The 25,026-nt window shown below is 37.3% G+C and overlaps 1 protein-coding gene across 3 annotated transcripts in view; it reads right to left on the bottom strand.

Annotated features, from left to right (window-relative positions):
• Positions 1 to 25,026, bottom strand: part of DIAPH2 (diaphanous related formin 2) — a 984,078-nt gene that overhangs the window by 635,703 nt on the left and 323,349 nt on the right. The gene's annotated exons all lie outside the window — the stretch shown is intronic.

The following is a 25,026-nucleotide window of genomic DNA, read 5'->3' as shown; positions in this document are numbered from 1 at the left end:
AAGACAAGGAAATAATTAACAATTACAGTTGCTTTACTAATTCCCCTTATTCTGTAGGACCAAGTTATCAGAGAAAGTGCTGCTTAAGCGACAAGCACTAAGAAAAGAATGAGAAGACCTTTTAGTATCTATCATAAATAATACAACCACAGGAAGAACACTTTAAAAGTTACATGAACATTTTTGTCACATATGTATAATCCATTTTGCAATTTCCCAATAATTACTAGACATTACTAGACTAAAATTACTAACTTTACTCTCAATTCCTAGAAAAAGATGATGCATACAATTTTTCAATTTCTTAGATAGAGGGTATTGTTTCTATCTGGAAAGCAGACTTTGAAATATGGTGCTTCCAGCTATTTAGTAGAAGATCCGAAAGAAGGGACCTACACTTCTTTCTGAACTTGACAACAGGGTTTTTATCAGTATACATTCAGTGTCTCTCAGGAACAAAATGAAGGTAAAGATATTCTTTAGATCACAGATTTAGATGGAATGAAAATAAAATTCTCTGTTCACCAGAGCAAAATTGTTCATTTAGTAATGAATTCATACCTAGCACTCAATATGATCTCAGTCTAGAGTAAATCAAAAGAAACACTTAAAAGTGCAATGTTCATTTCACCAAATAGTTAAACACAGAGAATAAAGTAAAGGTTGTCTTTACAGTCAAATCAAGAGGCACAAACTCCTAGAGTTGAAGCAAAGGTTAATGCCAGAGAGATATATTTTATATCCTTACATCAACACTGAACTAATTCAAGCTGTAATTCCTACCTCTGGAAATACGAGCATAGTATATCCAAAGATGGTTTTCTCTTGATTATTATATTATTTTAATCCTCTGACCACCATTTCTGTCAACAACATCTCTCTCAGTCTTTTCTGCTTCAGTGGCTAAAATAGGAATTTGTTGTACAGTACTTTATTTGGTTCAAGTTCCAAATCTACGAGTGATCAATAACTCCTGGTGTTTTTTTTTTATCCTACTGTACCCAACCCATCAACAAGTCCTGCTGGCTTCTGCAGATATGTGTTTTAAATTCCCCAATTTACATTCTTTAAAATGACTCCCCTTAACCATCACATTTAATTATCCACATAAGCAATTCTCTACCACATCACTGTATTTTATCATCTTTAGAATATATAATAACATCTGAAATTCATATAAATTTAATGGCATGTTTATTATTTTAAGCTTCCCAGCTGGCTCAGTGGTAAAGAATCTGCCTGCCAATGCAGGAGACATGGGTATGATCCTTGGGTCAGGAAAATGCCCTGGAGGAGGAAATGGCAACCCACCTCAGTACTCTTGCCTGGAAAATCCTATAGACAGAGGAGTTTGGTGGGTACAGTCCATGAGGTCATTATTATAATATTGTTTCTGTTAGACTGTAAGTTCCTAGAGCATCAAGATCACATTAATTACAATATCCCCTCCCAACACCCCCATCTAAGGCTAGAATTTGGCACAGAGTAGGTGCCTAATATTTTTATTTGTGAATATAAGAATGCAAAGAAAAACAAATTTACTGATTATTATTAAGGAACTCATAGTTTTTAGTGTTTACTATATACTTCTTGAAAATAAATTTAAAAAAAAAGTCTGAGAAAATATAAGCAGTTCCCTCAAAAAAAAAATTCCATTACAGTATTAATTTTGTAAACCAAATGCCATAACGAGGTGACAAGCATATCAGTCTTTCTTATGAATTTCCTTTTATTGTATACTCTTAACTGCTGTCGTTTTCACTCTCATTTCCAAACCATAGGTCGACTTCAAAGTCCACTGGAACTTTTTCATCATAATGAGTTTTAGGAAGCAACAAGAGAACTCAGATAAAAACAGGGCAGAAATCTGAGAATAACTAAGCAGATAGATTTTGGAAAATACTGTCCATCATAGAATACAGTGGTCCAGTTAACACCTAACAGTTTAAGTGTGTCTACCCAACAACAAAAAATAATTTAGATCCTAGGAAATCCTAGTAGAAAAAACCAGCCAAAATGCAGGAGTACAAGGATGTTGTCATGACAAAACAAGATAAACAAAATCCTTTTCCACCACTGAGAATTCAGTTACTCATTCATGGTCACAGGGCTAATGGAACAATAAGTATTCTGAGAAAGCTAGTAGTGCAGAGCATATGATAGAAATTCAATACATATTTATTGAATGAGCAAATAAGACGAGAAAGACATAGCCTCAATGGCAGTTTGGAGAAACTGCTAGAATAATGCTGTTATCTCATTTCTACAGTAAATTAGTCTCCATGTAGGTCACTTATTAATAGCTGCATATGGAAATATAGCTCCCAATACCCAAGCATCAGTGGACTCAAGATCTGTGAAATATGTATTTGTCACTATGTTGACTACGCAAAGTTATCTGGGTTCACTGGGAGAGAGGAGATGTACACGTCTGAGGTAAATATGTGAAAACAGGACCATTTTATAAAGTTTAGTTATACTGAATTTATACACATTATTATCAGGAAGGTGAAAAAAAAAACTATGTCATCTTTCACTAAAATTCAGTCTCAAAAAAAATCACTGCTTAGTAATGGAGATTAGCATTGAATATCTCTTGGAAAATGCATTGTCATCAACTGGCAAATTCTGTACATTGGTTAGCATAATATATTAAGCCTATTAGGTGGTGTATTTAACTTGTAACTGGTGCCTTCACTAAAAGTTATTAGTACATCAAAATACTGTCTATTTTCACTAGCAAAGATCTGTCCAATGTTACATGTGCCCCAGTTCTCCACCTCTATATAGTAAAGGAAATAGGCTGCTTTAACTATAGATTTCAGGGCACACACCCTAAAGAGTGAAAGTATTAGTAAAACAGTCATTGCTTAAATTTTCTATTTCTATTATTCAGATATACATAATATAAATAATAAATCAGAGAATATTTTCATTTTTTTATGCAAAGATCACAATGATGAATTTTAACACAATAACTAAAATACTGGTATTCTATATGCAGTCATTCCACAGACTCCAATATCCTGGCAACTTGTTAGTTTCTGCATGGAAAGTTTAATTGGTTTCAAGGTGAATTTCCTTAATGGCAGCATTCAGGATAAAATGTGTTCAGAAATATTCAAAGCAACTTGATTCTAGGTAATTACTGATAGACTTCATTATTCATAGTGTGCAACTATCGATATGTTACAAATGCATATATTATTCATAATACTGATGTATCAAATCCCATTTATATAACCTCTTTCGCTGATTCAAATTAAAAATATTTTATCTAAACCCTCTAATCAAACCTTAATTCAAAATTGAGAAATACAAAAAAACTTGAAGGGAATGCCCACTGTACACCAAACGTTGTAGCTGGCCAGTAATGATGGGCATTTAATAAATTATTTTTATTAATATAAATGATCAGGTTTCATACAGAAAAATGACATAGCATCATTTCAATTTAATATATATTTGACAAAAATTGTTATAAAATTAAACTGTACAGTCTTCCAAATGGTTAACATATTTTCATTAAGTGGACTAAAGCTTTCAATTTAAAACAGTATAAAAAATATTTGTTGATAAGTTGACATATTGGTTCTTTTCAGTCAAAATATATGTCATGCTTGCAACTGTTAACACAGTCACTTCCTGGCAGACATTTGGAAATGACCTTGAAACTCAAAACCCCACACTTCAAAAGACTATTAGGAAAGCATTAATATTTACATTATAAGTGTGAAATATAATTTAGCTCCCTATATTTCTAGAGGTCAGATGAACTGGAGGCCTCCAGGAAGAGAGCACATTACTGACAGAATTTAACCCATTCTTTTAAGTAGGGTAGGGAATAATGATCAATATATAAATACTATATCAAATGCAAGACATAGTGACATCTGTTAAGAATCCTCAGCTTCTAATAGAACAGTGAAATAAATTTGCAAAACATCTTATAGCAATGTCTAATAAAGGAATTCTGAAACCCTTCCTATAGAGCAGTGATAGTGGGAAAGACTTTTTGCTAAGAATTAACGCATAATAATCAAGACCATCCCCATGAAAGAAATGCAAAAAAGCAAAACTGCTGTCTGGGGAGGCCTTACAAAAAGCTGAGAAAAGAAGAGAAGCCAAAAGCAAGGAGAAAAGGAAAGATATAAGCATCTGAATGCAGACTTCCAAAGAATAGCAAGAAGAGATAAGAAAGCCTTCCTCAGCGATCAATGCAAAGAAATAGAGGAAAACAACACAATGGCAAAGACTAGAGATCTCTTCAAGAAAATTAGAGATACCAAGGGAAGATTTCATGCAAAGATGGGCTCAATAAAGGACAGAAACGGTATGAACCTAACAGAAGCAGAAGATATTAAGAAGAGGTGGCAGGAATACACAGAAGAACTGTACAAAAAAGATCTTCATGACCAAAATAATGGTATGATCACTAACCTAGAGCCAGACATCCTGGAATGTGAAGTCAAGTGTGCCTTAGAAAGCATCACTACAAACAAAGCTAGTGGAGGTGATGGAATTCCAGTTGAGCTCTTTCAAATCCTGAAAGACAATGCTATGAAAGTGCTACACTCAATATGTCAGCATATTTGGAAACCTCAGCAGTGGCCACAGGACTGGAAAAGGTCCGTTTTCATTTCAATCCCAAAGAAAGGCAATGCCAAAGAATGCTCAAACTACTGCACAATTGCACTCATCTCACACGCTAGTAAAGTAATGCTCAAAATTCTCCAAGCCAGGCTTCAGCAATACGTGAACCATGAACTTCCAGATGTTCAAGTTGGTTTTAGAAAAGGCAGAGGAACCAGAGATCAAATTGCCAACATCTGCTGGATCATGGAAAAAGCAAGAGAGTTCCAGAAAAACATCTATTTCTGCTTTATTGACTATGCCAAAGCCTTTGACTGTGTGGATCACAATAAACTGGAAAATTCTGAAAGAGATGGGCATACCAGACCACCTGACCTGCCTCTTGAGAAACCTATATGCAGGTCAGGAAGCAACAGTTAGAATTTGACATGGAACAACAGCCTGGTTCCAAATAGGAAAAGGAGTACGTCAAGACTGTATATTGTCACCCTGCTTATTTAACTTCTATGCAGAGTACATCATGAGAAATGCTGGGCTGGAAGAAGCACAAGCTGGAATCAAGATTGCCGGGAGAAATATCAATAACCTCAGATATGCAGATGACACCACCCTTATGGCAGAAAGTGAAGAGGAACTAAAAAGCCTCTTGATGAGAGTGAAAGAGGAGAATGAAAAAGTTGGCTTAAAGCTCAACATTCAGCAAATGAAGATCATGGCATCTGGTCCCATCACTTCATGGGAAATAGATGGGGAAACAGTGGAAACAGTATCAGACTTTATTTTTTGGGGCTCCAAAATCACTGCAGATGGCGACTGCAGCCATGAAATTAAAAGACACTTACTCCTTGGAAGAATAGTTATGACCAACCTCGATAGCATATTCAAAAGCAGAGACATTACTTTGCCAACAAAGGTCCGTCTAGTCAAGGCTATGGTTTTTCCTGTGGTCATGTATGGATGTGAGAGTTGGATTGTGAAGAAAGCTGAGCACTGAAGAATTTATGCTTTTGCACTGTGGTGTTGGAGAAGACTCTTGAGAGTCCCTTGGACTGCAAGGAGATCCAACCAGTCCATTCTGAAGGAGATCAGCCCTGGGTGTTCCTTGGAAGGTATGATGCTAAAGCTGAAACTCCAGTACTTTGGCCACCTCATGTGAAGAGTTGACTCATTGGAAAAGACTCTGATGCTGGGAGGGATTGAGGGCAGGAGGAAAAGGGGACAACAGAGGATGAGATGGCTGGATGGCATCACCGACTTGATGGACATGAGTTTGAGTGAACTCCAGGAGATGGTGATGGACAGGGAGGCCTAGCATGCTGTGCGTCATTGGGTGGCAAAGAGTCGGACACGACTGAGTGACTGAACTGAACTGAGTACATAATAGGAGGGATTAAAACATCAGCAGTAACTTCTGTTAAGAGGTTTTCATGTCTTTTTCAAGTTCAGGATTTGAATCTAAAACAAGTACACTTAGATGCCATGAATGAGTAATACTGTTCAGACTGAGAGCAATTCAGAAACGTGGATAGTCTGGAAATTCTCCTACTCTCAGTGTCAATCACTGAACCAGACTAACACTCTTCCCTGCTGTCACAACCATTCTGGCTTCCAGATAAACCCCAGACTTGCCTAAGCATCTATCAGGCTGGTGGAAGTGGACTGTGGTTTCTTTTGATACGTACTTCATTAGTGTATAAAAGGAACCTAGATTACTGGTTATATAACTGACAGAACCAGTTACATAAACGAACTGGAACCTGGCAGTTTGTGGCATAAGTAAGGGCACTGGGTTGAAATTCAGCTTTGCTACCTACTATCCTTGTTACCTTTGATGAAGTCATTGACTCAGTTATCTACAGAGTAAGAGATAAGAACATCATCACATTTCTTTCCTGAGGATTAATTAGACAATATATGTAAAAAGTTCAGAAGAACATGTGGTATGTAACAACCGCTTTATGAATCAAATCTTCTCTGTCAGTATATCCATATTCTCCTATTAGATAAACACTGAGGTTCTAGTTCATATGTATATTCCTGGTTATCGAAAGAAATGCAGAGTACCCTTGGCAACCAGTCAACAGAATGCTCACAGATCAAACTGAATCAACCGTGTTCATGAATGAATTTGAGATCCCCTCGAGAAGGGAACGGTTACCCACTCCAGTATTCCTGCCTGAAGAATTCCATGGACAGAGGAGCCTGGCAGGCTACATACAGTCCATGGGGTCGCAAATAATTAGACATGACTGAGCGACTAACACCACCATTGCAATTCTAACCATATCAATCCCAAGGTGTTTGTTGGACCCTTACCAACAATATTGCCATTGCTACAATGGAAAAAAACTGGGGATGAGGGAATTAAGACAATGTACAGAGAGTCTTACAACTTAAAATAACACTCCAAACAGGACAAATCCATTGTAATCCTTAAGACTATGAAGAAATTCAATAGTAAATACACAGTTTTCTATACAGTCCAAAAGAAACTTAAGGTGTGAGAGGACCAATATGGGTTTTCCACAGGCCAAGAGCACATTTTTCTCTCTACCAATAAAGGTTTAAAATTATCTTTGAAAAATCTTTAAACAAGCCAGAGTAAATCTTTCCAAAGGAAGGTTGTTTTCATAGTTTCATTTGTTTCTTCCTCCTAATTAAAAACACACACACACACACACAAACAGGCCTGAGCTAAAGATTCTGAAATGCAAGAAGAAAAAGACCTCTATGAAAACATAAAACATTTAATTGCCTTTGCCTTCCACTTACACTCCTGAAAGTTCTATACATTCAATTCTATTTCACAAAAGAACTGAGAGCTGTCACATACATCTCATAAATACTAAATTGTAAAAAAAAGATTACCCATTTATAGTCATTTGTAATATTCATAAAAAATCAGAGTAAACTCTTAAGACTTATTTTATTAAGTACTGCTGCTAATGCTAAGTCACTTCAGTCGTGTCTGACTCTGTGTGACCCCATAGACGGCAGCGCACCAGGCTCCCCCGTCCCTGGGATTCTCCAGGCAAGAACACTGGAGTGGGTTGCCATTTCCTTCTCCAATGCATGAAAGTGAAAAGTGAAAGTGAAGTCGCTCAGTCGTGTCCGACCCTCAGTGACCCCATGGATTGCAGCCTACCAGGCTCCTCCATCCAGGTGATTTTCCAGGCAGGAGTACTGGAGTGGGGTGCCATTGCCTTCTCTGTTATTAAGTCCTAACTAATGCCTAATTTAATAAACTTATTTACTGGTAATAACTCCCAAGCAAATATTATGCAATACATAAATGTCAAGACACAACTATAATCTGCCCACCAAGGAAGGTATTAAGAAATGTAGACTATCATTAAAACAAAGTGAAAATAATACCATAATATTAGAACAGTGATGAAAAGGCTTTGTATAAGTTACTAACTCTCTCAACAAAAGCTTAGTTAAAAATATATTCAGTTATGTCACTGAGAAGACCAAAATTAAGAACTTATTGGCTTGCTTTTTTTCCCCCACACAATTAATAATATATGGCTATATCCTGATCTGGTAAGGTACTAAATTTAAAAAGTACTTTTGTAAGTCTTCAACACTAGACAACTCAAGAATCCTACAGTATGAAGCTGTTGTCAGGCACTGCTACTACAAAAAGCTAATGCTATCAAATTCATATCTACCATAGAAAAGGTTGTTTAAAAGAGCTGAGAGTTATCTTTGTCATTATATTGCTTAAATATCAATCCAAGATCATGCATTCAAGGCATACTGAGTTGCTTACCTTGTTTGTGCACTATGGATACAAACTCTACCCCAAACTCCATCATAAATGAGTATCATTGGTCCTAAGAAACATTAGGCAAAAACTGATGAAGTGATCAGCTTAAAAACATCCCTATCATGGAACTCAAAATAGTATCACGGCCTGTTAATTACAGTGGATAGCATCATCTTTTTATAACAATGAGAGACAACATTAGTAGACCAAGTGACAAGCAGAATATGAAATATATATATATATATATATATATATATATATATATATATATATAAGTGATCTTAAAAAAAACTATGTGGCTAATTAGAAGTCATCTCAGGAAAAGTTAAAGAATTCTAAATTTTTAAAGAATTTTAAATTCCAAAGGAACCCCTTAGTTAAACTATATCTCAGAAATATTTTTTTAAAGAGCTAGTGAAAGTCGCTCAGGCATATCCAACTGTTTGTGACTTCATGGACTGAAGCCCACCAGGCTCCTCTGTCCATGGAATTCTCCAGGCAAGAATACTAGAGTGGGTTGCCATTCCCTTCTCCAGGGGATTTTCCCAACCCAGGGACTGAATCCAGGTCTCCCACATTGTAGGCAGATACTTTACTGTCCGAGCCACCAGGGAAGCCCAAGGGCTAGATATGTCCCCAAATCCTGTTTCAAACCTAAGAAATTAATTTCCTAAATTTTTCTCTTTATATGTGTTCAGTTTATGCCCTAAAATGGATTAAGAAGCTATATAATGCCAAATGATGATTTAATAATAAAATGAAAGTCTATAAAATTATGATACAAAGATTTTAGGACCATGTTCTGATCTATCATACAGACGTATTAACATTTGATAGTACAATTATTTAAATAGTTAAACTGTCAGCATTGAGAAAACAAAAGCATGTGAAATAGAATAAAAATGCCAATAATTAACAAGAATGTGATCTGATTGGTACTGAAACAGTAAATAGTATGTAAAACCTAAGAGAGGAGTGATAACGTTTTTATTAATGCAGTTAATGGAACAAAAGGTATCCAATCACACCAGCTTCTTTTTTCAAAGAAAGCTACAAATATCCTAATAGCATCATGTGTCAAACAGCAGCTACTTTGGCTACTTTCTGTTAAAAGCAATTACATGCCAGGAAACAACACATTGTTCCCATGCTGCCAGGAGCATGTTATAAGTCTATTCTTATCACGTGAAGCCAGACACAGTCAACTCTCAGTAAGCCATTCCCATGGAGGGGACATTGATAACTCATAATAGTTATATTTGCCATTTGAATGCATCACCTACTTTGTTTAGGTTCCTATAAAATTAATTTCAATTAAAAATATGATTCTTAATCCAGTATTCAACACATGATAAAGAGCATGAGGAAATGGTTTGGAGGGGGCAGGGAGATATCAGACTAGTATGAATACTGGGCCATGGATAAACTAAAGGCAGACCACAAATATGTAGAGAACTTAGCTAAGACTGGCTAAGAATTTCAATATATTTTCATTCTTTCTAGATCAGGTTTATATTGCGAGCTATGGTTTTCAACACACCATATGTACGTTGTGTTTGTTTATTTAGTGGGCAAATTGAGTTCTGTCACTTTTTAAGTATACTTTTACTGAGTTGCATTAACAGTAATAGATTAATACCATAAGCTAGGTAGGACTGAGTACACAGAATAAATTCCTTCAAAGCAAAAGATCACATAAATAGACTATCTTTGTCCTGTGGGACAGATAAGTGTATCTTGAATTGAGGTCTCTAATAATAGAGCTTTTATCTGCACAATCATACTACAGAGAGATGTGGTAGTGTTGAAAAGTACAGGCTATGGATTCAGGCTGGCTCTAATGCACCCTATTCCCATGGTTTTGCCCACAGAGTAAGCAGAGCAAAGAAGTGAAGCACATGGGCTGCAAAATCATCCTGCTTGAGTTTGATTTCCTACTCCAACTTACTTATCTGCAAAACGGCTACAATCATAGTGTCTACAGCATAGGAGAGATAAAAGAATTAAATGAAAAAATCCATGGAAAACATTTAAGTATCTGGCATATAGTAAGTGCCCTACAAATATCAACATTTATAATTGCTAAAATTATTACTTTGGTTGAGTCTGTGATAGATAGTTATCTTCACTCTCACAAAATTGTTTGATGGTTTTTCTACTTTACTAATCATAAATCTATTTTTGTTGTTGTTTAGTCACAAAGTCATGCCTGAGTCTTTAGGGACCCCACGGACTGTAACCTGCCAGGCTCCTCAGTCCAGGGGATTTTCCAGGCAAGCATACTGGAGTGGGTTGCCATTTCTTTCTCCAGGGTATCTTCTGGATTCAGAGATCAAACCACATCTGAAGTGCAGGCCAATAGTTGTTTAAACAGAGACAATAAGAAATTAAGTAGTTTCCAAAGGGTCAAAGAACAAATCAGGAAATAGACATCCACCTCTGTTTACTTAAGTGGGCCAGCCATAAATTTTAAAACTATTGACTAAATCAACCATAGGCCACTATTGGAAAAATCAGACTTTCACATTTGAAAAATTTAACAAAAATCTGTGGTGGCACACACACACATATATACCCCTAAATTCAGTGAATTACTAAATCATAGGAACTTAAATGACAAATTAACAAACTACCACAGCCAGACTCAATTAAGTAGTTCTCTACTATTCAATTAGAAGAATTTTCAGAAAACAGACTCATATATATATATATATCCATCCCAGAATCAATCACTGAGTACACATGCACTTCTTAGTATGTGCCTAAATTTTAGGTTAGCACCCATACTTTATTTGGTTGGTACTATGAAACTAAATACATATATATGTTCATATTCTCATCAACACTCAGTCATGTCCGACTTTCTGCAACCCCATGGGCTGTAGGCCACCATTCTCCCCTGTCCATGAGATTCTCCAGGCAAGAATACTAGAGTGGGTTGCCATGCCCTACTCCAGGGGATCTTCCCAACCCAGGGATCAAACCCATGACTCCTGCATCTCCTGCATTGGCAGGTGGATTTGCTAGCACTGAGCTACCAGTACACACGACTGTAATTCACTTGCCTGTTCATCGAACACACATACTTCCCAGAAGCTGTACTACATGCTGAGAATCAACAGTAAACAAAATGGAAATATTTCTTCCTCACTGCAAAAAGTTCAGTATCTGATGAAGTCAAAAGAATGAAGAGAATTATAATGCATTCTGACAAAAGTTTCATCTAAATGAAAAACTGGGGAAAGTTTGGAGTGAAGTTGCAAAGCCTTATATCTCTGTTTTCAGAACAAAAGAGTTCAGTATAAGGATATTTTATAGAGAGTGAAATGTCAAATGACCTTGAAAAGGATGAGTTTAGATGTTCCCTAGAAGACAATGGGTAGTTAGTGAAACATTCCAAGCGTAGGAGTGTCATGATAATTTATATTTTAGAAAGACAATTCTGAGTAGGTTGTAAAAACTGATGACAAGGCAAGAGGACTGACAGCAGAGAGACCACTTAGGATTCTTCTGAACTCATCAAGGAGAGATTTCTATCTAATCATAAATAATCTATACAGTAGGCAGCTTCTGAAATGGCTCCCAAATGCTCCCTGCCTCCTGATATTCATGGCCTTGAGTAAATTTCCTCACTCTGTGTTTCAGGGCTGGACCTAGTTAATTGCTTACAATGACAAAATCAGGTTGTAAAAGACTGTGACTTCCACTTCTTATGGGTGTGCACAATTTGATGAAGCAAACTGTCTTTTGTGAGCTACATTACTGAGAGGCCCATGAAGTAAGGAAATGAGGGCAGCATCTATACAAAAGCCAGTAAGACAAATGGAGGACCTCAGCTCAACAGTCTTAGAGAAAAGGAATGCTGTCAAAAATCATATGGGTGAACTGAAATCATCCCCCATTCAAGTCTTCAGATAAGACCACAATCCTGACAACACCTCATAGGCAGCCACGTGACAGACTTTGAGGCAAAGGACTCAGCTAACCTCTGCCATGATTCAAGAAAATAAATATGTATTCATTTAAGCTGATAAATTAGGGGATAATTTGTTATGAAACTATAGGCAACTAATATCCACAACAATAAAATAGGAGGTTAAAATTCTTTCAACATGCACAAAATGTGAACCTGTTTTCAAGTGTAACTGTATTTCTAGAAACTTGTGTTAAAATGCAAGTGATATTTTTAACTTATACTGTTTAATTTTTTGAGTCACCTCCCATACAGTAATTGGAGGGCACTTAATTTAGCTCACTCAATCAACACATCTATGAGGGCTTCCCTGATAGCTCAGTCGGTAAAGAATCTGCCTGCAATGCAGGAGACCTGGGTTCGATTCCTGGGTCGGAAAGATCCTCTGGAGAAGGAAATGGCAATCCACTCCAGTATTCTTGCCTGGAAAATCCCATGGACAGAGGAGCCTGGTGAGCTACAGTCCATGGGGCCACAAGAGTCGGACATGACTTAGTGACTAAACCACCACCATCAACACATCTACAAGACATTAAACATGATATGCCCACAGAAACAGAGATAAGAATTGTGGCTGACAGAAGCAAGGGATAGGGGGTGGGGGGACTGGATGAAGAATAGACAAAAGGTACAAATTTCCTAAGGACAAAAGGTAAAATAAAGTTTTGGTGATGTAATGTACACCATGGTGACTGTAGTGATCTATATACTGTATTGTAATATTTGAGTTACTCAGAGTAAATAAGCTCCAACACAAGGAAAAAATTTAAATTATATTTTGCAACATACTTATATGCATATATCAAATTATTACCTTGTATACCTGACACTTACACAACATTATGTATCAATTATACTACAATAAAACTGGAAAAAAAATAAGCAACTAAGAAACCAGAAAATAATATGAATTAAAATTATAATAATACCAAAAATACACTTTAAAATTAGTGAAAGCAAGGCAACACTCAGATATTACTGAATAACATATTAAAAATATTTTAATCTACTCTTACCAATAAGGACTAATAGGCCAAAGAGATTACTTACATATATTGCCTCGGAAAAGCTACCAGATTTGCATATCCCTAAATTAAATGTATTTCTCGTAAACTAGAGAAATCTCTTCTCTTACTTCTCATATCATGTAAAATATACAGTCTGGAACTGGTATAACTGCCATCAATATACAGTTGGATTAAAACACACCTTTTAATAGTTTTATATAGCTGTGTGAAGAAATTCCACTGGATTGCTATGTAAATAATTTCTATTTACCAAAATAAAACTAATTTAGCTAAAACAATAATTCAAAATGTAAATGAGTATCTATGTGAATTGTAGATGCTATCAACTGAACAACTGTTATTGCGCCTAATCCATACAGTGTTTATAAGCAAAAATTACTGAAATGAAGAGAGACAGTCTTACTAACTCATAGCTAAAAAGTATCATATTAAAATAATATAAGCTATGTACAGTGCTATAAAGCTAAACTCAAAGGAACACCATGAAAATTGATTTCATTACTTTATGCATCCCATGTATATTAATATACCCTTACAAAATGCCTAATGACATGAAGACCACATTCCTTCATTCATTATTAGAAGAGACAGACTCCAAGTCATAGCAATGCTTTACAATTGATAGATTCCATCCAGAAAATATCTTAAAAATCGTAGACACAGAAAAAACAACCTCATTCCCTTCCAAACATACACCTTCCTAGCTTTGATTTAAGCTCTAAAGTACTGTATTCAATTATACATTTCATATATACAATCTTGTAATGGATGCAATATATATATAATCGTATTAAAAAGGAATCGGTTAACTATGCAACAAAACTCACAAATTATGATACTAAGGGCATAAAAGCCATTGTTACAACACAGGGAAGTGACTAAGAATGAAACTGGGTTCTGACCGCAGCTATGCACTTACTAGATGTGTAACCAAGACATAATTCTTAATCTCCCTTAGGATCAGATTCCTCACCTATAAAACAATAATACAGATCTTTATGGACTAATGAGATATGAATTACAAAATGTTTATCACAGCTCTTGGGACATAGTAAAGCATAAGAAATGTGATATTATTATTATTTTGATTGCTATTGTTATTTTTATTTGTAGTGATGGTACAGGGAGTAAGAAGTACAGTCAGGAAAAAGGCATTTCAGAGGCTACTCATTCAGAAAGTTTAAGATACACTGTCTCAATCTCTCTTTACAAATAGTGACTCTTCAGTTCAGTTCAGTCACTCAGTCCTGTCCAACTCTTTGCAACCCCATGGACTGCAGAACACCAGGCCTCCCTGCCCATCACCAACTCCTGGAGTTTCCTCAAACTAATGTCCATTGAGTTGGTGGTGCCATCCAACCATGTCATCCTCTGCCGTCTCCTTCTCCTCCCGCCTTCAATCTTTCCCAGCATCGGGGTCTTTTCAAATGAATCAGTTCTTTGCATCAAGAGGCCAAAGTATTGGAGTTTCAGCTTCAACATCAGTCTTTCCAATGAACACCCAGGACTGATCTCCTTTAGGATGGACTGGTTGGATCTCCTTGCAGTCCAAGGGACTCTCAAGAGTCTTCTCCAACACCACAGTTCAAAAGCATCAATTCTTCAGTGCTCAGCTTTCTTTATAGTCCAACTCTCACATCCATAAATGACTACCGGAAAAAACATTGTTTGACTGGATGGATCTTTGCCGCCAAAGTAATGTCTCTGCTTTTTAACACGCTGTGTAGGTTGGTCAAAACTTATCTTCCAAGGAGCAAGTGTCTTTTAATTTCATGGGTGCAGTCACCATCTGCAGTGATTTTGGAGCCCACAAAAAATAAGTCTGCCACTGATTCCACTGTTTTCCCCTATATTTGCCATGAAGTGATGGGACCAGATTCCATGATCTTAGTTTTCTGAATATTGAGCTTTAAGCCAACTTTCTAACTCTCCTCTTTCACTTTCATCAAAAGGCTCTTTAGTTATTTTTCACTTTCTGCCATAAGGGTGGTATGATCTGCATATCTGAGGTCATTGATATTTCTCCCAGCAATCTTGATTCCAGCTTGTGCTTCTTCCAGCCCAGCGTTTCTCATGATGTACTCTGCATGTAAGTTACATAACCAGAGTGACAATATCACAGCCTTGACGTACTCCTTTCCCAATTTGGAACCATTCTATCATTCCATGTCCAGTTCTAACTGTTGTTTCCTGACCTGCATACAGATTTCTCAAGAGGCAGGTGAGGTGGTCTAGTATTCACATCTCTTTAAGAATTTTCCAGAGTTTATTGCGGGCCACAAAGTCAAAGCCTTTGGCATAGTCAATAAAGCAGAAGTAGATATTTTTATGGAACTCTCCTGCTTTTTCAGTGATTCAACAGATGTTGACAATTCTCTGGTTCCTCTGCCTTTTCTCAATCTAGCTTGAACATCTGGAAGTTCAGGATTCACATACTGTTGAAGCCTGGAATGGAGAATTTTGAGCAATACTTTACTAGAATGTGAGATGAGTGCAACTGTGTGGTAGTTTGAGCATTCTCTGGCATTGCCATTCTTTGGGATTTTCCAGTCCTGTGGCCACTGCTGTGTTTTCCAAATTTGATGGCATATTGAGTGCAACACATTCACAGCATCATATTTCAGGATTTGAAATAGCTCACCTACAATTCCATCACCTCTACTAGCTTTGTTCAGAGTGCTTCTTTCTAAGGCCCACTTGACTTCACATTCCAGAATGTCTGGCTCTAGGTGAGTGATCACACCATTGTGATTATCTGGGTCATGAAGCTGTTTTTTGTACAGTTTTTCTGTGTATTGTTGCCACCTCTTCTTAATATCTTCTCCTTCTGTTAGGTCCATACCATTTCTGTCCTTTATCAAGCCCATCTTTACATGAAATGTTCCCTTGGTATCTCTAATTTTCTTGAAGAGATCTCTACTTTTTCCCACTCTATTGTTTTCCTCTATTTCTTTGCATTGGTCGCTGAGAAAGGCTTTTGTATCTTTCCTTGCTATTCTTTGGAACTCTGAATTCAAATGGGTATATCTTTCCTTTTCTCCTTTGCCTTTCACTTCTGTATTCACAGCTATTTGTAAGACCTCCTCAAACAACCATTTTTCCTTTTGAATTTCTTTTTCTTGGAGATGGTCTTGATCCCTGCCTCCTGTACAATGTCCCAAACATCTGTCCTTAGTTCTTCAGGCACTTTGTCTATCAGATCTAAGCCCTTGAATCTATTTGTCACTTCCACTGTACAATCATAAGCAATTTGATTTAGGTCATACCTGAATGGTCTAGTGGTTTTCCCTACTTTCTTCACTTTAAGCCTAAATTCGGCAATAAGGAGCTCATGATCTGAGCCACAGTCAGCTCCCAGTCTTGTTTTTGCTGAATGTATAGAGTTTCCCCATCTTTGACTGCAAAGAATATAATCAATCTGATTTCGATACTGATGATCTGGTGATGTCCATGTGTAGAGTTTTCCGTTGTGTTGTTGGAAGAGGGTGTTTGCTATGACCAGTGAGTTCTCTTGGGAAAATTCTATTAACCTTTGACCTGCTTCATTCTATACTCCAAGGCCAAATTTGCCTGTTACTCCAGGTATTTCTTGACTCCCTACTTTTGTGTTCAAGTCCCCTATAATGAAAAGGACATCTTTTTTCGGTGTTAGTTCTAGAAGGTCTTGTATGTCTTCATAGAACCATTCAACTTCAGCTTCTTCAGCATTACTGGTCAGGGCATAGACTTGGATTACCATGATATTGAATAGTTTGCCTTGGAAACGAACAGAGATCATTCTGTTGTTTTTGAGATTGCATTCAAGTACTGCATTTTGGACTCTTTTGTTGACTATAATGGCTACTCCATTTCTTCTAAGGGATTCCTGCACACAGTAGTAGCTATAATGGTCATATGAGTTATAGTTAATAGTGACTATTATAATTAAGTAATAACACAGATCTCTGCCTCACAAATTCCTTATTTCTATTTTACATAAAGGAGATAACTGTTCAATGCCAGAACATGTCAACAGGAAATAAAAAATTGCATCATCATAAATTAAAATACTTTAAATGTTCATAATAAAAAAAAAACTTTGATAAGGTGATAATCAGTACATATATATAGAATCCAAAGAACACACATATATATATATATATGCAAGTGGTGAAAGTGTACAAAAGTATGCACACTTTCTGAGGCCAATGGCACCCCACGCCAGTACTCTTGCCTGGAAAATCCCATGGATGGAGGAGCCTGGTGGGCTGCAGTCCATGGGGTCGCTAAGAGTCGGACATGACTGAGCGACTTCCCTTTTACTTTTCACTTTTATGCATTGGAGAAGGAAATGGCACCTCACTCCAGTGTTCTTGCCTGGAGAATCCCAGGGACAGGGGAACCTGGTGGGCTGCCGTCTATGGGGTCACACAGAGTCGGACACGACTGAAGCGACATAGCAGCAGCAGCAGCAGCAGCAGCAGCATGCACACTTTCTGAGGCTTCCCAGGTGACTTAGTGGTAAAGAATCAGCTTAAAATGCAACAAATCCCTGGGTAGGGAAAATCCCCTAGGGGAAGAAATAGCAAGCCACTATTAGCTTCCCTCATATGGGCTCAATAAAGGACAGAAATGGTATGGACCTAATAGAAGCAGAAGATACTAAGAAGAGGTGGCAAGAATACACAGAAGAACTGCACAAAAAAGAGACGATGGTGTGATCATTCACCTAGAGCCAGACATCCTGGAATGTGAGGACAAGTAGGCCTTAGGAAACATCACTAGGAACAAAGCTAGTGGAGGTGATGGAATTCCAGTTGAGCTATTTCAAATCCTGAAAGATGATGCTGTGAACGTGCTACACTCAATATTTCAGCAAATCTGGAAAACTCAGCAGTGGCCACAGGACTAGAAAAGGTCAGTTTTCATTCCAATCCCAAAGAAAGGCAATGCCAAAGAATGCTCAAACTACCACACAATTGTACTCATCTCACACGCTAGGTGTGTAATGCTCAAAATTCTCCAAGCCAGGCTTCAGCAATACATGAACTGTGAAGTTGCAGATGTTCAAGCTGGTTTTAGAAAAGGCAGAGGAACCAGAGATCAAATTGCCAACATCCGCTGGATCATGGAAAAAGCAAGTGAGTTCCAGAAAAACAAACAAACAAACATCTACTTCTGCTTTATTGACTATGTCAAAGCCTTTGACTGTGTGGATCACAATAAACTGTGGAAAATTCTGAAAGAGATGGGAATACCAGACCACCTGACCTGCCTCTTGAGAAACCAGTTTACAGGTCAGGAAGCAAGTTACAACTGGACATGGAACAACAGACTGGTTCCAAATAGAAAAAGGAGTACGTCAATGCTGTGTATTGTCACCCTGCTTATTTAACTTCTATGCAGAGTACATCAGGAGAAACGCTGGGCTGGAAGAAGCACAAGCTGGAATCAAGATTGCGGGGAGAAATATCAATAACCTAAGATATGCAGATAACACCACCCTTATGGCCGAAAATGAAGAACTAAAGAGCCTTTTGTTGCAAGTGAAAGAGTACAGTGAAAAAGCTGGCTTAAAGCTCAATATGCAGAAAACTAAGATCACGGCATCTGGTCCCATCACTTCATGGCAAATACATGGGGAAACAGTGGAAACAGTGGCTGACTTTATTTTTCTGGGCTCCAAAATCACTGCAGATAGTGACTGCAGCCATGAAATTAAAAGACGCTTGCTCCTTTGAAGGAAAGTTATGACCAACCTAGACAGCATATTAAAAATCATAGACATTACTTTGTCCACAAAGGTCCATCTAATCAAGGCTATGGTTTTTCCAGTAGTCATTTATGGATGTGAGAGTTGGACTATAAAGAAAGCTGAGCACTGAAAAATTGATGCTTTTGAACTGTGGTGTTGGAAAAGACTCTTGAGAGTCCCTTGGACTGCAAGGAGATCCAACCAGTCCATTCTAAAGAAATCTGTCCTGGGTGTTCATTGGAAAGACTGATGTTGAAGCTGAAACTCCAATACTTTGGCCAGTTGATGCGAAGAATTGAGTTATTTGAAAAGACCCTGATGCTGGGAAGGATTGAGGGTAGGAGTAGAAGGGGATGGCAGAGGATGACATGGTTGGATGGCACCACCAACTCAATGGACATGAGTTTGGGTGAACTCCAGGAGTTGGTGATACACAGGGAGGCCTGGCGTGGTGCAGTTCATGGGGTCACAAACAGTCGGACATGACTGAGCGACTGAACTTAACTTTCATAGCTCAGTTGGTAAAGAATATGCCTGCAGTGCAGGAGACCCAGGTTCAATTCCTGGGTTGGGAAATTCCCCTGTAATTGGAAATGGCAACCCACTCCAGTATTCTTGCCTGGAGAATCCCATGGACAGAGGAGCCAGGTAGGCTACAGTACATGGGGTTACAAGAGTTGGACACGACTTAACGACTAAACCAGACCAGAACACTATTCTTGCTGGGAAAATCCCATGGACAGAGGAGCCAGGTGGGCTACAGTCCGTGGTGGTTACAAGAGTCAGACAGGATTACTGACAAAACAACAACAAATGTATGGTTTTTAGCTGGCTGCCTGAAAGAATTAAAGCCTTCTCAGTTTGTTCCTTTTCATATTAAGGTTTACAGAAAGGAGTATGCATATTATGTTATTAAGATGACAAATCATTTGTTAGGACACCAGGTCTCTCAGGACACTTTAGCACCATTTATCAGAGTTGTGCACTGAGTCCGACATCTCTTTATTTTCAACTGATTTCCAAGAATATCTATATTAAAAGAGATAAATTAGATATTAATACTTTTTTTGGTGTTTTTTTTTTCACTAAACATATAAGACTGTGTTAAGCAATCAAACAAGGGTGGTTATTTTCAAAAGCAGCCAGCTGATTCTAAGACTAAGAAATACAATTTAAAATATGATCCTAGAGGAAAACTGCTTTTACATAAATACATCTTCAGACTCAGTTCCACAATAATTTTGAAGCTAGCCTAATATCTCAAGCATTGAAAATGATCTTTATATGCATTTGAAATATTTATAACATCTCAATTTTCTATTATTATTAAAGCTAAATTGAACTACAGAAATATATTATTGAGGAAACCAAATTTTATTAACCTTCTATGTTTGTTTCTTACATTTCCTCCAAGCAACATTAAAACCAAAGAAATTCCTTACAACTTACACACACAGACTATCTTTGTTCTTCCTGAAGCCTCAAGAGAACCCTAGAAATTTTAATTAGAATTAGCAGTTATAACCTACATATTTTATTATTATTTCAAGCTTGGTTAATATTAACCATCATTACTTTAACTAATATAATATCATTATTACCTATAATTACTACAGGTTTTTAAGAAAAATGACACTATTATCATAACCTTAATGTTTATATATCCCCAAATATCATCAATATGAAGAATAAATAAAACTAGAAAACATATCCAAATTCCAACAGTTACATCTATGACATATAGCCAAAAGTACTGTATGTTGTTGTGTTAGTTGCTGAGTTGTGTCCGACTCTTGGCGACCCTATGGACTGTAACCCGCCAGGTTCCTCTGTCCATAGAATTCTCCAGACAAGAATACTTGAGTGGGTTGCCAATTCCTTCTCCAGGGGATCTTCAACACCCATGAATCAAACCCAGGTCCTGGGCATTGCAGGCAGATTCTTTACCATCTGAGCCACTAGAGAAGTCCAGGGTCTTTGCTAACTACCTGTATTATATGCATTTTTCTTTATTAATACAGAGAGCATTTTGAGATCTACTTTGTCATACAGCATCATTAGGCTTGTAAGAAGAGACTAAATATTGCAAGCATGGGGACACAGGATTGGGAACTGGAATAAACTATAGAGATTAAGAATTCGTACTCATCAGGATATTATCACACATTGTCTGGCCTACTGGCATTGATTCACAATCAATGATCCATCATCTATCTGTGAATTTCCATCACCTATATGTCTGCCAAAGGCCTGCTCAATGGTTAATCATCAAATTATTGGGCCCCTAAGGCTTAAAGAACAAAACCCCATTTTCTCAGTGTGAAGTTCACCTCACCACCTTCACTCCAAGTCCAAGACCAACAGGCTGTGTTTTCAACACAGGTTGCACTTCAGCCTCCTACTATTTTGCTAATGTTGTTCTCTGACTAGAATGCCTTCTCTCCTTCTCCCTCTATTGAAATTTTCCTTAAAATTCAAGGCCCAGCTCAATAGATCCCTCTGGGATCTCCATTTGCCCTGCTCAAATTTAACTATTTCCATTTTGTGCTCCCTTGGCTTTTAAAAAATAGCTAGTCTAATTTTTAATAAAAATTGATTAAATGGCATATACCTCTTTCTCTATTCTTTACTACATATGTTCCTTGATATCCAGATAAGACCTTATTCATTTATCTCCCTCCTATTTATTATAGGACCTTACACATAGAGTATGTGCATGCATGCTAAGTCACTTCAGTCATGTCCAACTCTGTGTGATCCTATGGACTGCAGCCTGCCAGGCGGCACTGTCCATGGGATTTTCCAGGCAAGAATACTGGAGTGGGTTTCCGTGCCCTCCTCCAGGGGGTCTTCAAAACCCAGGGCTTGAACCTGCATCTCTTACATCTAACCTGCATTGGCAGGCGGGCTCTTTACCACTAATGCCACCTGGGAAGCCCGTGCTATACATAGTGGATACCCAACAAATATAAATTAAATGAAATGAGAGATCCATCTTCTCCTAAAATAGAGATACTTTGAATTATAATAGGAAATTTAAAGTAATTTTCTCTACAACTCTAAGAATAAGTGATTCAAATAGAAAATATGATGGTACTTTCCCATATTAAATATTTACATGTTTATTTACAACAGGTATTAGAACTAGCCAATTTTAAAATTTCTTTCTATTTAGCAATCTAAAGCAAATTTAAACTCAAGTGACACATTTTTTAAAAACACAGACTAGTAATGCTTTACAGTGCATTTAGGGAGAACAGAAATGTGAGCTTTCCAAACCTCTTACAGGTAGAGGAATTTCTCAGAGGTTTTGGAACACTGGGTCTAAGAGTTTTGGAATTAGATCTTAGAAATGAATATGTTGCTCCTTCCAGAATATAGCTGGGAGAGTAGCAAACAGCAACAGAATAGGGAAAAAAGTGGTGCCCTGGAGCTAGGAAAGCCAGGGCAGTGTGGTTTCAGTTCCCTAGAGCCACAGCCTCCAGCTGACTTCTTACTGATCCTGCCACCTATTGACCAAGTATGAATCAAGGCACTGCAACTGACAAGGAATTTCAACTGTTACAATTAAGATCAAACAATAGTTATTAAAATAAATGGAGGCATGTATCATTCAAGTTTGTTTTGACTACATTATGAAATATGGGCTTCCCGGGTGGCTCAGCGGGTAAAGAATCTGCCGGCAATACAGAAGACGGAGTCGCAGGTTCGATCCCTGGGTCAGGGAGATCCTCCGGAGGAGGGCATGGCAACCCACTCCAGTGTTCTTGCCTGGAGAATCCCATGGACAGAGGAGCCTGGTGGGCTACACTCCATGGGTCACAATGAGTCAGACACGACTGAAGCAATTGAGCACATGCACATGTTATGAAATATGCTATGATGTGTAATTGTTCCTTTAAATGTCCCTTCAGAAATAAATCTTAGTAACAGTAATGGTACCCAAAGGTGATCCCGACCAGATTTGGACTCAAATATTCAAAATTAGGTCTTCCCTGATGGTTCAGGGGGTAAAGAATCCGCCTGCAATGCAGGAGACACAGGAGACACAGGCTTGATCCCTGGGTTGGGAAGATCCCCTGGTTAAGGAAACGGCAAGCCACTCCAGTATTCTTGCCTGAAAAACACTGTGGACAGAGGAGCCTGGTGTGCTACATTCCATGCAGTCACAAAGAGTCAGACACAACTTAGTGACAGGGATTCAAAATTAGGAAAGTAGAAGTAGTAGTAATAGCACATAGAAAATGCAGAGAATCAGAGTTAAGACAATAGAAATGCAGAATTCTCAGCAGTGAGTACATAATAGCCTTTACATAACTTTTGTTTGATTTTAATTTGGTTTGATTATGGTTTAGCAGCCAGAATAAGAATGGCTTCTACTCTAGCTGACTGGCTATGAGCAGGAAATTGTCATGCTGAATTGACAGTTGTATTAAGTGTCAATATCTAAAACAAGATACACACACATACACACAGCATCATGTTAAATCAAAAGGGAAGGGAAATTGATATTTATCGAGTGCCTGCTATATCAAGTACCATGCTGAGTCCTTTAAATACATAACATTATTTAATTCTCATACTACTAGTTAAACATCAGTCTTCCTTATTTTACAGATGAGAAAATTCAGTCACAGAGGTTACTAGTATCACAGCTGAAGTACAAGTATGTGATTCCATTTCCCCTGGGCTTTTCCCACTATACCACAATACCTTGAGAAACTCTCTAATGGATTTTATATTAACCTGCATGCATCAAACTTCACTTTGTTCATTTGTAAAACAGAGTTTGGTTTAATCATTTCTAAGGTCCAGATTGACTCTAAAATTTTATGAAAAATATAATTCTTATGGGACTCAATATAAATACATCAATAAGTAAAAGAAGAAATGCTCAACACAAAATGTGTAAACAAGTTCACAGAAAAAGAGGTTAAAATTGCCTTTTAAGAGAAGAAAAGCTGCTACACTTTTAAGGAGCAAAAATTGTAACATGGATGATTTGCCATTTACCTCTGAGATGGGCAAAGGTTGTAGGGAAACAGGTACTCATATATATTTTAGATGTAACACTATAAATGAATACAAACTCTTTGGAAGGAAATTTGGTAATATTTATCAAAATTTCATTTCATCTAAGAATTTCACTTCTAAAATTTACCCTACAAATAAGTCCTATGTGCAGAAAGATATATATGTAGATACATGTTCACTGCAGATTGCTTGAAATAGCAAAAGACTGGAAATAATCTCAATACCCATTAAAAGGTAATCAGTTATATAAATTCAGACGGGGTCTATATGACAGCATTCTATGTATTGTGTAAAAAGAACACAGTAGATAAACATAAACTACTATGGAAAAATATTCAAATATATAAAGTGAAAACAGAAAGAGGTGAAAAACAAAAAGTGATAAAAACACATATGCTTCTATAGGCATAGACTATTTCTAGGAGGCAATGTGAGAAAACAATAAGAGTGGTTTTCTCTGGGGAAGAAGCTGTAAGTCTGGGATTGAAGGGATATGTTTACCATGCATATTTTTATTATTATTACCAATACCTTGATATAAGCATATTTTAGTTTTTCAACTGAAAAAAAAAAAACAGATTATAATAAATAGTAATCTCTGGAGTTCTTGAAGAATCTTTTAAATGTGAAGTTTACAAGAGCAAATGAGGGGGGAAAAAAGGTTTAGTAGGAATTTTTTAAATGTCAAAATTCTTCAGAATACTTTAGTTCGCCCGATTTCTGTGTATGCGTGAGCTTCAATCTATGAAGAAAAACAGATACAGCACAAGAGCCTTCATTGCATAAGATAAGCTAGAAGGGCTGAACAGGAATAATTTTCACCTCCCCCTCTCTCTCTCTGAATCTTCCAAAATTCACATTCTCACATTCTAGGGCATGTTGTGACAAATCA

The sequence above is a fragment of the Bos indicus genome, chromosome X (assembly GCF_029378745.1).
Source record: "Bos indicus isolate NIAB-ARS_2022 breed Sahiwal x Tharparkar chromosome X, NIAB-ARS_B.indTharparkar_mat_pri_1.0, whole genome shotgun sequence".
In the NCBI taxonomy this organism is placed as follows: Eukaryota; Metazoa; Chordata; class Mammalia; order Artiodactyla; family Bovidae; genus Bos; species Bos indicus.
This window is presented reverse-complemented; position numbering and strand designations above follow the sequence as displayed.